The sequence below is a fragment of the Cornus florida genome, unplaced genomic scaffold, assembly GCF_030987335.1.
Source record: "Cornus florida cultivar Cherokee Brave unplaced genomic scaffold, ASM3098733v1 CherokeeBrave_3.0.0_Hap2_Chr04, whole genome shotgun sequence".
NCBI classification, from domain to species: domain Eukaryota; kingdom Viridiplantae; phylum Streptophyta; class Magnoliopsida; order Cornales; family Cornaceae; genus Cornus; species Cornus florida.
Window position 1 is genome coordinate 37,367,825 of NW_026775574.1, and position 13,949 is coordinate 37,381,773.

Genomic DNA, 13,949 nt, shown 5'->3' on the forward strand with positions numbered 1-13,949 from the left:
GAGAAACCTATCGATACGGATGACATCAATGTCGAAAATAATCATTACTAAAAACACTACGGAAACTAGGCATTTTGTGAGAGTGGGGTATGGTCCAATGATGTCCGGCCGAACCATCTTGGCAAATCCCAAAACTTTGACAAATATGTCATAGGCATCGCTACGCTTAAGGCCTTAAATCCTCGATGCAAGTAGAACTAGCAACTCCTACATTGCAAAACACCTTTGACACTCCCCGACCATGCTATGAAGCCGCGAAGGAAAAAGGAAATGAAACGGTGCCTTCCTGGCACGCGTCTCATTCCACCAGACAAAGACTACGATTCTACTCTCACATGAGCCTTACTCACATCAACCGTCAGATTAAGGTCTCGAAACACCTAACCAACAAAATAGACAAGAAGGTTCCCGACATGGGTCCTTACAGAATGAATTTCTCCTATCCAAGGAAGAAACTTCGTAAAACAAAAATGCATCCAATGTCAAAACCAGACATAAGAGTAAACAGTTAGCATACAACATAGCAACAGACTACCTACTCACATAAGTAGTAGGATCACATAAAACATGTTAGTGTATACAGGAGAAAAACGTAAAGCATTACGATATGCAACATATAATCATGTCAAGATGAACAAGCACATACAATGTACTCAAGTATACAAACATATACCACATGCTAAAATAACAACCAGGTACCATGTGCTAAGGTAAACAAGCATATATCATATGCTAAGACAGTCAGGGTAAGCTTTTAAACAAGTTACCACATAAGCAAACAGACATGTTATCAAATCAAAACATGTTATCAAGAAGCATTTAAACACATAGAGCATGGCAACACAAGCATAATATATACGAAAAACCCGTCGTCCAAGGTATTCGAACCCGGACGCTCTGATACCACCTGTGACGGCCCGGTTTTTCAAGTTAGTACATTCTGTGATGAACCAAAGGTTGACTCGATAACGGATCCAGATGCAAAAGTAAGAAACAAGACAACGGTCTCCCAAGGCACAACACACCTCTAAGACCCAAAGATGACCTTGCATGAGGTTATGGAACCCAAAAGAATAAAGTACGAAAGCAAGAGATCGAAAAAAATAACAATTAAGCCCCCAGGGACAAAATAGTCATTTCTAAAAATATAGATTCAGGTGCCACCGAGCACACCGCTAAAAAGACAACAAAAAACTAATCAAGATGGACTCAAGAATCACATGATTTGAAGTCCAGACGAAGGAAAAATGGTAAAACGAAAAAAAACGAGCACTTAAGGCTAAAAGGGTAAACTGGTAATTATCCAGGAATATCTGGGAGCAACCGAGTACACCGTTGGATATGACAAAAAATTAGTCAAGTTAAAAAAAAAAAAAAATTTCATCTCATTTGGAGTTCGGTCGAAAGAGAACGAGCGAAAACAAAAATCGACGTCAGGACGTCGAAACGTGACACCATGGGCGCCCACGAGTAACCCCATGAGCATCCTGACAAGCTCCCGGACATGCTAGAAAAAAAAAAAAAAAAAAAAAAAAAAAAAAAAAAAGGAAGGTTTTCTAGAACTAAGGCTTGAAACAGAGGCCAAAATGAAATTTTCTCGAAAAACATGAAGAAGAAACCCCCCCTAAAATCGAGTTTTCTTCTTGAATTTATAGAAGAAAATAAAAAAAAAATACGCTGTGAAATCCTCAAAATGCCCCTAGATCAGAATAGGTCAAGAGGATCAAAAAGTTGCTATATGGGCTATTTTGAAATATGTCAAAACAGAGAGCAAAAATGGGGCCCTTAACGACAATTTTTGGAAAAATACGAAGAAGAAAACCCCCCTAAAATCGAGATTTCTACCAGGCCATGTGGAAGAAAACAAAAAAAAAAAATATGTTGTGAAATCCCCAAAATGCCCCTTGATCAGAATAGGTCAAAAGGGTCAAAAAGCTGCTACATGGACTTTTCTGAAATATGCCAGAACAGAGAGAAAAAACGGGGCCCTTAGCGACATTTTCTAGAAAAATATGAAGAAGAAACCCCCCTTAAAATTGAGTTTTATATCCGGCCAAGTAGAAGAAAACAAAAAAAAAAAAACATACACTGTGAAATACCCAGAATGACCCTAGATCAGAAAAACGGCAAAAACTCAAAAAATACAACTTTGCACCAAGTATGTATTTGACCCTAAATACATTTCTAGGTTAAAACAATTGTACACGCCAGCATAATAAATGATGTCAAGTGCACAGGAATGGTCCGCGGCTCCCAATAAGACCCGATGCAAAATTCGACCTCCTGACGGCCAAAAAAGGCAAAAATGCACATGAAAAAGGGGATTTTGAAACTTAAAATTATAAAATGGATTCAAATTACCTTTTAGCCTTTGGCCACACTCCATTCATGATTAATGAGACCATATGGAAGAATAAAAATGGAATTCCCACACCCGATGTAAACATGGTGAAGCAATGACTTGGCATTTTTCAATATTTTCATAATATTTCATGAAGTCAAAAGTTACATAGGATACAAAATAATGGTTATTGGCATCTGGCCTCATCTCATACATGTCAATTACATTGTAAAAGATGTACTTACATACACGTTACATATATGGAATCAAAGATACAAGTTTTGACATATAAAGCTACAAAATGACATTTCATGCTAACATTTGCATGAAATGTAAACTTAAAAGCTACAAGCCATCCAAGGAATGATATGCATCTCAAACCAAGGTATCCGTTAACCCAAAAACTTCGGGGTAAGTAAACAAGTTACTCGTAAGGAATAAGCATGCATAGACCTAGCATTTTACAATATTATCACTTTAAGGTGAAACAATTCATAGAGGTCATGCCACCTAACGTCTATGTCAAGAATGAGACTCAGGGATCATCCTAAGTTACTTTAAAATATTTCTAACTTAAACCACAATATTTATGCAAGTAAACAACACAAGAGCATATAGTGTAACGCAATAGAACATAGGTATCCAAGATTGTCAAATTATAACGTAGAATACGTTAATAACCGAAACGGTTCGTACCACCTAGAATCTAAATCAAGATGCTTACATAGGATCATTCCTAAGTCATATCAACATGAAGCAACATGAATCAAGATATCTATGAAATTAAACAATGTTGTACATTCCACGCAACACGACAAGATTAAAATCCTCAAGAAACACTACTTGAAATTTAAAGAGTGAAATCAAGGATAAAGCATGATGTCTATGTAATTTAAATAAGGTTAGATCATTCTGTATAACACGAAAAAGTTTTAAATCTTCAAGAAATGCAACACTTGAAATTTAGAGAGTGAAATCAAGGCAAAACACAATATCTATGCAATTAAACAAGGTTGGAACATTTCATATAACACGAAAAGTTTTAAATCTTTAAGGAATACAATACTTGACATTTAAGGAGTAAAATCAAATATGAAGCATTAAATCTATGCAATGAAACTAGGTTGGAATACTCCATAAAACACGAAAAGGTTCTTAAATCTTTAAGGAATAACACTTGGAATTTAAGGAGTGAAATTGAAGATAAAACATAATATCTATGCAATCAAATAAGATTAGAACATTCCACAAAACACGACATGTTTTAAATCTTCAACGAATAGCAACTTGAAATTTAAAGAGTGAAATCAACCAATGTGGATACTCGGATATGGATACTGATGTGTCTAATTTTACCGCTCGCAATAGAATGATTCCGTATAGGATAGCTCTACATAAAGAGGATGTCGAACCCACAGATAAGATTTTGTGCTTAGCTTCAATTAATTCTTTTCGGTTCACAGGTAACTAGTTGAATTGTTGGATTTGTTGTCACGATTATAAACTACTGAGAGTAAACTAAATTAAGCTAAATTAAACTAGATCAGAGAAAGAGATCTTAGGGCTTTGACTTCACCACAATCATCGTACTATGGTCAATTGTATCAACTTTGAGAATTTAATCAATTATGTTTTTAAATGAATTGAACTCAATAACATTCGTTTAATTCAGGTTTTAAAGAAAGATATTTTTATAAAATAGTTAACTATAACCTATCTACGGTTAGCATGGATTATCCACCTACATACTTTAACTACTTTAACTAATCTAACTACTTTGCAAATAATCCATCTTTCCTAAGCATAGACTATGAAAACATTCTTTTATAAAAAAACGTTGGAACACCATTATATGACCTCTATTCTCATGTCTGGCAGGGTTCCGCCAGATATCGTACAGTAAGATAGGTTAACCTCTATTTTCTTTGTTGTAATGCTCGAGCCTCAACACTTGGGCTCGAGCTCTAGGGCTTGAATTTCTTTAAACTTTACCATTTAAGCTCTCACCTTGCTCTGAATGACCGATAACGACTCTGTAAGCTTCGATATCATCATAAAGTCCTAATTTTAACCATTTATCTAGGAAAGTACCTATAAACACATATTAAACATAAATCAGTTTAACTATGGATAGAAGTATCACTTTAGTCCTTAACATATGTATAATTAGAAGCTCGAATATGCATATATTCAGCGCTCATCACACCCACAAACTTACATATTGCTAGTCCCTTAGCAATACAGAACTAAAAAGCCACTTTCGTGGGAATCACGGTTGCATTTAGCCCATGCAACAAGCCTTTAAACCCTTAGGTTAACCCTAGGGGACGAGTTGCAGTCTCATGAGGGTTTCCAGTGAAGATACCCATAAACTTCTCAAATCAGTGCCTTAATTGCACGGTAAGCCTATTTAAGCATGTTTTCAATTCATATTATCCATGTAGTTCATTAATCAGTTAATACAGCAAGTATACCAATCATGTAATTAGAAAAACTTTCAACTTCCAATTTCAATTAAGCAACCATGGTCCCCACATATCAGTTTAATCATTCATTTAACAATCTTAATATCTAAAACACTTTTTGGAAGTGACCCTACAATTCAACGTGTGGCATACTGTCCATACTTGCATTCATTCCTTACTATTGCTCAATTCACAAACAAACTTTTCAAATTCCAACTCCCAAGGCATTATTATTTTTTTCTATAGGTATGCATTTTTTTCAAAAAGGATACTGTGCAATGTTTAGGTCTATTAAGCTTTCTAGATCACCCATGTAACAAACTTTCAGCCAATGACTCCCAGACTAGACGGTCTTAGGGCGTTAAGTGTTGAAGCACCCCTCAGGACTTAATTATTCAAGTAATCTAGGCAACGTAAACCCCTTATGTAACAAGCTTTCAGCCAATGACTCACAAACCAGATGATTTTAGGGCATAAGGTGTCAGAACACACCCCTAAAGACTTAATCACTCAAGCAATCTAAGTACAAACCACAACTTGATCCTTTTCTACTTCTTTTTCAAAAAAAATTTCATTCACTTTAGTGAAGAATTTTTTCTTTTATTGCATTGTATACATAACACATTTCTTTATATATATATATATATATATATATATATATATATATATATATGCCATGGTCATCAAAATTATCAACTTTATCTACTCATCTCAGTCTAACTCAAAACAAAACAAGACTTCTAATTTACCCTACAGAATTCATGCAAGTGTGAATATGTACAAGTGTAGCATCTCAGATATCAACATTCTTAAACAATAACTATCCTAACAATATGGACCACAGGTCACCAACTGATCTAAAAAAATTTCAAGGAATCCCTTTCACAATATTTTAGCATACAAACCATTTTTAGCTAACATCAGACTACAAAACAGATTACGCATGTCTTTGTGTGAGCAAAAATTTAAAAATTAAAAAAAATTATTCCCAACACCTTACCCCCAAACTTAAAGTTCACATTGTCCCCAATATGTGAGAATAAAAGAGAGTTAGAAAGATAATACCATACAAGCAGACCAGTAAAGATATGACAAAATAATGCACAGACAGGTAAAAATGAGTTTCCAGCATCGTCTCTTCAACATAGTGGTTCCTCTCAAGATCACCCAATGGTGTTGTCAGTCAAATCACCCCCAAACTTAATCTGTAGTATCTGGCAAAATCAATAAACTCCAACACACATCAGAGTATCAAGTATATAGAGTACTCATGAAAAAATATCAACACAAGGAGAAAATAAGCAAAAAAAATATATGTATATATATATATATATATATATATATCAGAAATATTATAACAATGCTTTTGAAAGAAAGACTTAGGGCAGATATACAGCATATGGAAATAAATACATCAAAAATACTGCCCTAGTCAACAAAAATACAGAAAAGCCCTAGAAAGCTAATCCATAGAAGGTGGTGGTAGATCGGAAGAAGTAGATGGAGCAGATGGAGTGCGGCGTAGTAACTCCTTTAATATGCTCTGCTGCGTAGTCAGCATCTGCCGCAACACCGTCTGGCCATCTTGCGGCTCGACCACCCTGGCCTGTAAAGCTCTAATCTCAGCCTGAGAAGAACTCTCAGGCTGGGCTACAGGAGCGGGCCTCCTCCTTAGTGAGTGCTGGCTACCGGAGAGATCCATCTTCTCCTCCGTAGCCTCATCATCAAACTCCTCATCATTGTCCGTCGCTACCAGCACTACATCAGTAGGGTCGGTAGACAGAATAGTAGGCGGGGGTGGTGTGAGGACTTGTATTTTTATCATTTTTCTGGACATGGTGGCATTTATTCATTTTATTTTCTTGTTGGCGATTATTTTGCAAAGGTGTGTTAATTTAATTTAATGTCATTATTTGTTTCTTAAATGGTGTTATAGTCTTTTGTGGTGAGCATGGCATAGTTGGAAATTAGTAAATAAGGAAGGGTGTTTTAGTCATTTCACTAGGTCTTGCTTTTTAACTTCATGAGAGCTTGACACCTAGATGCATGATGATGCTTTGTTTTACATCTGTAATATGTAATGTAATTAAAATGAATAAATCAAAAATAGCACAATCTGCTAAAATGATTTTCGTGCCTCTGTTTTCTCCTTTATATTCATTCTTTTTACATGCAAATTTGATGCCTTTTGGTTGGGATTTTGAGGAGGGTTTGTGAATGAAAAGTGTGGTTGATGTTATGGGTTTCATTTTGGTATCAAATTTGTGCTAAGTTCTTCATTTCTAGGGTTTAACAATCTGTTTGAAAGAAGGGAGTCTTTTGTTGCAAAAGAAGGATAGTGTTCTTCATTTCTTACAAGTTTTGGAGCTTTGATTTGATCTTTAGATTGCTTTTGGATTGTTCTTGCAAGGGATTTTATCTTCTTTGAGGTAGGATTACTTAACACTCACACCCTTTACCTTTAAGGAATCAATTCTATATGTTTTATGCTTAAAATAGTGCTGAAAAACGAATCTAGGCTCTTCATGCTCGAGCATTAAGCTTCAGGCTCAAGCCTTAATCTGCAGAATTTCTTGCACAGCGACCTGAACTTCAAATGACCATAACTTCCTCATTTTAAATCCAAATTGAGCGATTTTTGAGTCTAAATTAACTAGCTAGAAACAAGGTTTCCAATTATACTAATTTCACCCTTAGATTCCAACTGTACAAAAAGTTATGTTCCTTCAAACATAGGCTACTACTTGTGCTTCAACATTATGGAATTTCGCGTCCAGAGCTCGAGCCAGACTTTTGAGGGTCGAGCCTTATGCTCCGAGCTCGAGCTCAACTCCCAGATGCTTGAGCCTTCACTGTAGAAAACATAAATTTAACACTGTAATGGGTATAACATGAAATGGGAAGTTGGGTACTTGGTTTCTAAATGTTATTGGACACTATTTATGTTGTTATGTGGTAAATGTGGAACAGAAAGCATGTTTCCTGTATTATACAACCATGGATTAGTTAGCCTATTAATTTAACATGCTTGTACGTGGATTAAAATGCAATACCATGAAATTGTATATGAGTTGAGATTTTCATATTTATTTCATTACCTGTATGTCATGTTATATAAATGTACATGCATCTCACATGAGCATGGGGATGATGTTGGAATGAAAAGGAAAGTGAAACTATTACATTAAATGGTTTTGAAAATTGGATAATAAGGAGGTGCCTTGTATCCGTGAGTTTAGAAAAGAGAATTGAATCAATGATTTTAAAACCGGACAAGGAGTTACCTTGTTTGTGCAGTTAATGTGAATCTAGAGGAGACATAAGGAGTGGCTCTATGCGTAGTTATGTCACTAGAGCCCCAAATGATAACAAGGAGTGGCCTTGTATTAGGGATAGATGACCAACTCTCTTCTCGTGGTACTGGGGAGCAGCCCTGGACGGATTACATTAACTTTTTGTGATGGAAATAGGATTTTTGGGAACTGAGAAGTGTCAGTGGCATTAGCATTGGCATTGGCATTGCATAACACTTCATTTTATTATCTCATATGATATTCTATTTTCCCGAGCTTGTATGATCCCATTATCCTTTATTTGTTCTTTGTTTAGATTCACGGAGGTATTAAGGAGTGCGCTTTAAGTAATTCCCACTAAGTTGTGGTTGCCCATTCCTATTTTATACATATCTGTTCAGGTCATAGCATGGATGGTGTGGAAGGTATTCTTCCTCAGGTGTAGACAGAGTTGGGGCTGGTGTTGTCGTGTTTTTATTCCGCATATTAGATTATGTTTTGTATTATATTTCTTTAGAATATCCCAGGCATGTAATAAATGTTATTTCAGACTTTAAAACTTTAAAGTTGTAATATGTGCATCTTATCTATTTATTTTCGGTCTTGATTTTGTAAAGGGAAATAGATAGGTGGATGTGTGGTTGAGACAGGTTACAGGGTTATTTGGTGATTTTAAGACTGTGATTGTTTGTGTGTTGTGTTCACAATCCAAACTACAGTCTAGGGACGTGATAGAAATAGTATCAGAGCCTGGTTCCTATAACCTAGGGACGATGGGTAGAGGTCTGTCTACATCTGTGTGTGTAGGGGTTTGCATTGTCTTTTATGCTTCCATGGTTATCTATTATTTACCTTGCAAGCAGGCTTATGTGTATACGTAATTACGTGTTTATCTGATTACGGTAAAGCATGCTATATGTTTACAGGCTTTTATTCATATGAGTCAATTTTGGAACTGTGGATAGTGTCATTGTTATTAACTTGCATCTCATTATGTGTTATGAGTTGTATTTTGATTGGTATCTATCCATTTCCCAGTTTTATTATGTTGTGCACTATATGCATACATGGTTTCATGACTAGTGCATTGGTTTGTCTAGGAAGTGAATGTGACGACCCTGGATTTTTCAACCCAGTATCTCCTGTGATGACCCGAACTGGATCCATAATGTCGAAGCAAAAGATGAAACAGTGGTCTCAAGAGACACAATACGTCCCTAAGACACAAATGTGACCCTCAATGAGGTCACGGAACCCAAAGAAAACAAATGCGGAAGCGACATTTCAAAAAGGGACAAGAACGAACCTAGGGGTAAAATGGTAATTTCTAACCTAAAAGTGGGTTCTATTGACCACATCATTAGAAAGACAACGAAAAATCAAGTAAGATGGACTCAAGAATCGCATGATTCGGAGTCCAGATGAAGAAGATATGGTCAATGGAAGAAACAACGGTAAAATGGTCAAAATAGTCGACCCTAGAACATCTAACCGGTTAGGAGATCTTTCTAACCGATTAGAAAGCAAAAATCAGTGACCAACTCACTGCCCACACTCATCTAACCGGTTACGAGATTCATCACCCGTACACTTGTACTACAACTCAGCAAAAACCTGGCAGTATGGGTTTTTTCGGAAAAAATGGGATTTTGAGGCTCTAGATGACATTTTCTGGAAAAACACAAAGAAAAAACCCCCCTCAAAATTGAGTTTTCTACGTGAGTCGTGAGAGAAATAAATTTAAAAAAAAAAACGTCATGTAAAATGCCCCTCCATGAAATCTGGTCATGGAGATCCAAAAAGCTGCTAAATTAAAAAACTGAGAGCTGAACTTCGTAAGCGATTTCCGATACCAAGACGACATTTTCTGAAAAAAAACACGAAAAAAAAAAAATCCCCCTAAAATCATGTTTTCTATTCAACCATGTTGAAAGAAGAAAATAAAACTACAGTGAAAAGTCTAAAATGCCCATAGATCAGAATATGCAACAAAAGTGTAAAATGAGTTCGTAGAAGGCTCAAAACACAAACGATGAGGTTTTGCCTGGAAACGACCATGCACACAAACGTAACTTACCTATTTAGACGCGTTACAATGGTCTATGGCTTAAAAATACCGCCAATGCAAAATCCGACCCCCCAACGGCCGAAAAGGCAAAAATGGACTTGGAATGGAAAACATGGAATCCAAAAATATAAAATGGAGTCAAATGACCGTTTGGCCCTTGGCCACACTTCATACAAGATTAATAAGACCCTATGAAAGAATGAGAATGGAATTCCCACACCCGATGCAACCATGGTGAAGCAATGATTTGCGATTTTTCAAGATTTTCATAATATTTCATGAAGTTAAAAAGTACATAGAATACAATATAATGGTCATTGGCCTCCGGCCTCATCTCATACATGTCAAATACATTGTAAAGAGTGTACTTAAGTACACATTACATACATGGAATCAAAGAATACAAGTTTTACATGTAAGGCTAAAAAATGATATTTCATGCTAACATTTGTATGAAATGGAAACTTGAAAGCTACATGACATCCAAGGAATGCTAAGCATCACGAACCAAGTCTTCGTACCTGAAATATGCCCCAATAACTTTGGGGTGAGCAACATAAAGCTACTCGTAGGAAATGAGCATGCATCGACCTACCATTTTACAAATTTATCACCTTAAGGTGAAACATGTTAAAGGGGCTCATGCTACCTAACGTCTATGTCAAAGTGAAACTCAGGGAGCATCCTAAGCTACCTTAGAGTCTAAGCGACAAGAATCATGATATATATACGTATATGAGACGAATCATGGTTAGGATAATCCAAAGAACACGACAAAAAGAATGCTTGAACATAGATTAACATGAATTGCATTTTCAATACAATTAAGCAAGATTTGGAATAATCCATACAACACGACAAGAAGATACTAGAATACATGGATCACATAAAGCAATACAATTTACAGGATTGGAATATACCAATTAACACGATAGGGATAATACACGATATCAAGAACATAGCACAATATCTATGCAATTAACAAGATTAGTACATTCTGATTAACACAATAAGAGTTATACAAGGATTCAAGAACAAGGCATAATGTCTATGCAAGTTAAACACGGATTCAAGAACAAGGCATAATATCTATGCAAGTTAAACACAGATTCAAGTACAAGGCATAATATCTATGCAAGTTAAACACAGATTCAAGAACAAGGCATAATGTCTATGCAATTAACAAGGATGGGACATTCCATGAAACACGAAAAGAGTCATACATGAAATTAAGAATAAGGCGTAATATCTATGCAACTAAACAAGAATGGGACGTTACATGAAACACGAAAAGAGTTATACATGGAATCAAGAACAAGGCATAATATTTATGAAACTAAACAAGAATAGGATGTTACATGAAACACAAAAAGAGTCATACATGGAATCAAGAACAAGGCATAATATCTATGCAAATGAACAAGATTGGAACATTCTGATTGACACGATAAGAGTTATACATGGATTCAAGAACAAAGCATAATATCTATGCATTTAAACATGGGTAGAACCTACCACATAACACGAAAAGAGTCTTAAATCTTCAAGGAATACAACACTTGAAATTTAAAGAGTTAAATCACGAATGAAGCATAAAATCTATGCAATGAGACAAGATTGGTGCATTTCACATACACGACAAGTTTAAATCTTCAAGGAATAGCAACTTGAAATTTAAAGAGTGAAATCAACCAATGTGGAAACTTGGATATCCCCTGGATTAAAACCGTACTCTTGAGATCACTTTAGGGCTACTAACCCATGGGTACCTTTCCCCTAGTGCGCACTATAGTTGTAGAGGGACATTCCCCCGTACTAGAACCGAGTCCTAGCCATGTCAATTCTTGATTGATATCCCAAATTCCAAAATCAACAAGTTATGCAAGTCAAGATAGTATCAAGATACAAGAAATGCATTAAACCACATTCCATGCACAACCAAGATTTTGGAACATACAAGTCATGCCCTAGATTCTCAACTATGATGACATGTGAAATGTCAAGAAATCATCAAGTGCATCTATATAAACTACAAATTAGGATTTAAAACACAAGGAATCCATTGATGTGAATATACCTCAAGTATAAAATTAATGATTTAATTATTGGTTTAACAACTCTTGAACAATTAAATCATTCCAATGTAAGGGTGCAAGTTCATTAACCACATTAATAGAGCGAAGTTGTAACAAGTCATGATACATGATAATTAGGCAAAAGCCCCATGAAATACAAGTCTAACTCATTAGAATACTAAGTAGAAATTAATTAAGCTAATTAATTAATTTCTCTAGAAATCAAAGTTGTCTAAAAATTCTCAAAATAATATATGTGAATGTCCATTTCATGGTGGTTGCAAATATCACATCAATTTCACAAAATGAGCAAGATATCATCATGTATAATTTAATTAATTTAAAATTAACTAAATCTCTAGATTTCAAAGGTTGTCCAAATGATCCAAAATTAATATATAACAAGGACTAAGTCATGGCCATGAAATATATCAAGTCAAAATTGGAAAACAAGCATGGTACAATTAAGTAGAATTTAAATCACATTTAAATCAAGTTCTAAATCTTGAACCAAAAGTGAGCATATGAGTTGTATAAACATCAATAGCATGCAAAATAGCAAGAACATAACCTAAAACACCCCCTACCTCAATTTGAGATGAAGACCTCAAATCAAAAAGTGCTCTGAATCCGCCAAAATCAAAGGGTTATGTCGGGGACAACACGATCTACATGAATCCGAAGGAAGCCCCATGAAAATCACAACTTGACCTCAAACCCAAACTCAAGAAATGGTCGGAAATGAATTCTAATAAGGGGGAATGATAGAACACGTCGAAAGGAACAATAAATGTAAAGGTCGAAGGATTTCTACCAAGGCAATCAAGTGGAGGAGAAGGAGAAAGGGTGGCAGCCAAGGAACTCTCATGGCTGCAGGCCAAGAGGTGGAGAAGATGAGTGAAAATCTGATTTTTCACTTTAGGGCATCCTATTTATAGTAAGTCTCAAAAACTGCCCCGAAAGGGCCCCGCCGGGTCCGAAAAAGTGGATTTTGAGCAAACGCACTCAAACGGAAAAACTTCGTGAATGAAAAAGATTCAAAATGAGAAAATATGAACAACAGAAGAAACGGCATCAAAAACCGAGTTCTGAGCAGAGAGTTATGCTCCGAACAAGTTCAGCGGCAACCGGGTTCAGAAACTCTGAAACTGGAGAAAAATGACCAGAACGGAATTCCAAGAGTCCATGACTTGACAAAATGTGAAAATGAGTCCTGTACGATGATCTAGGCTCCAGACGAGGTATTTTGCAATAACTTTCGTTAATTGCACAATGGTCCCTACAAAAAGGGTTAACTGCGAAACTACCCCAGAATGAAAATATCTTCCAAAAGATATTTTCTTAGATGCCCCTGAAATAAAATATTTTTAAAAGATATTTATGAAAAACACCCCAAGAAAAGAAAAAGGTTCTGAAGAATTGTGCATCTATGCCCCTGTGGACACCGAGAGCAACCAGAGTACTTTCTTGCAAAAGTAAAGATACGTATTTCGAGAAAACCACTGAAGATGGAGGCACATGAAGTCAAAAACTAACTCTGAGCATGAAAAGTGAGGTTTTGCCAAACAAGTGACAAACGGGGAAAAGACTGAATAGGGAAAATGACGAAACAGGGAAAAGGACGAAATAGTGCATAATGTCCGAAAAATGAAAAGTGCGAAAATGACTCAGTCCTCAAAGGAAGTTGTCAATCCACATGAAAGAGTC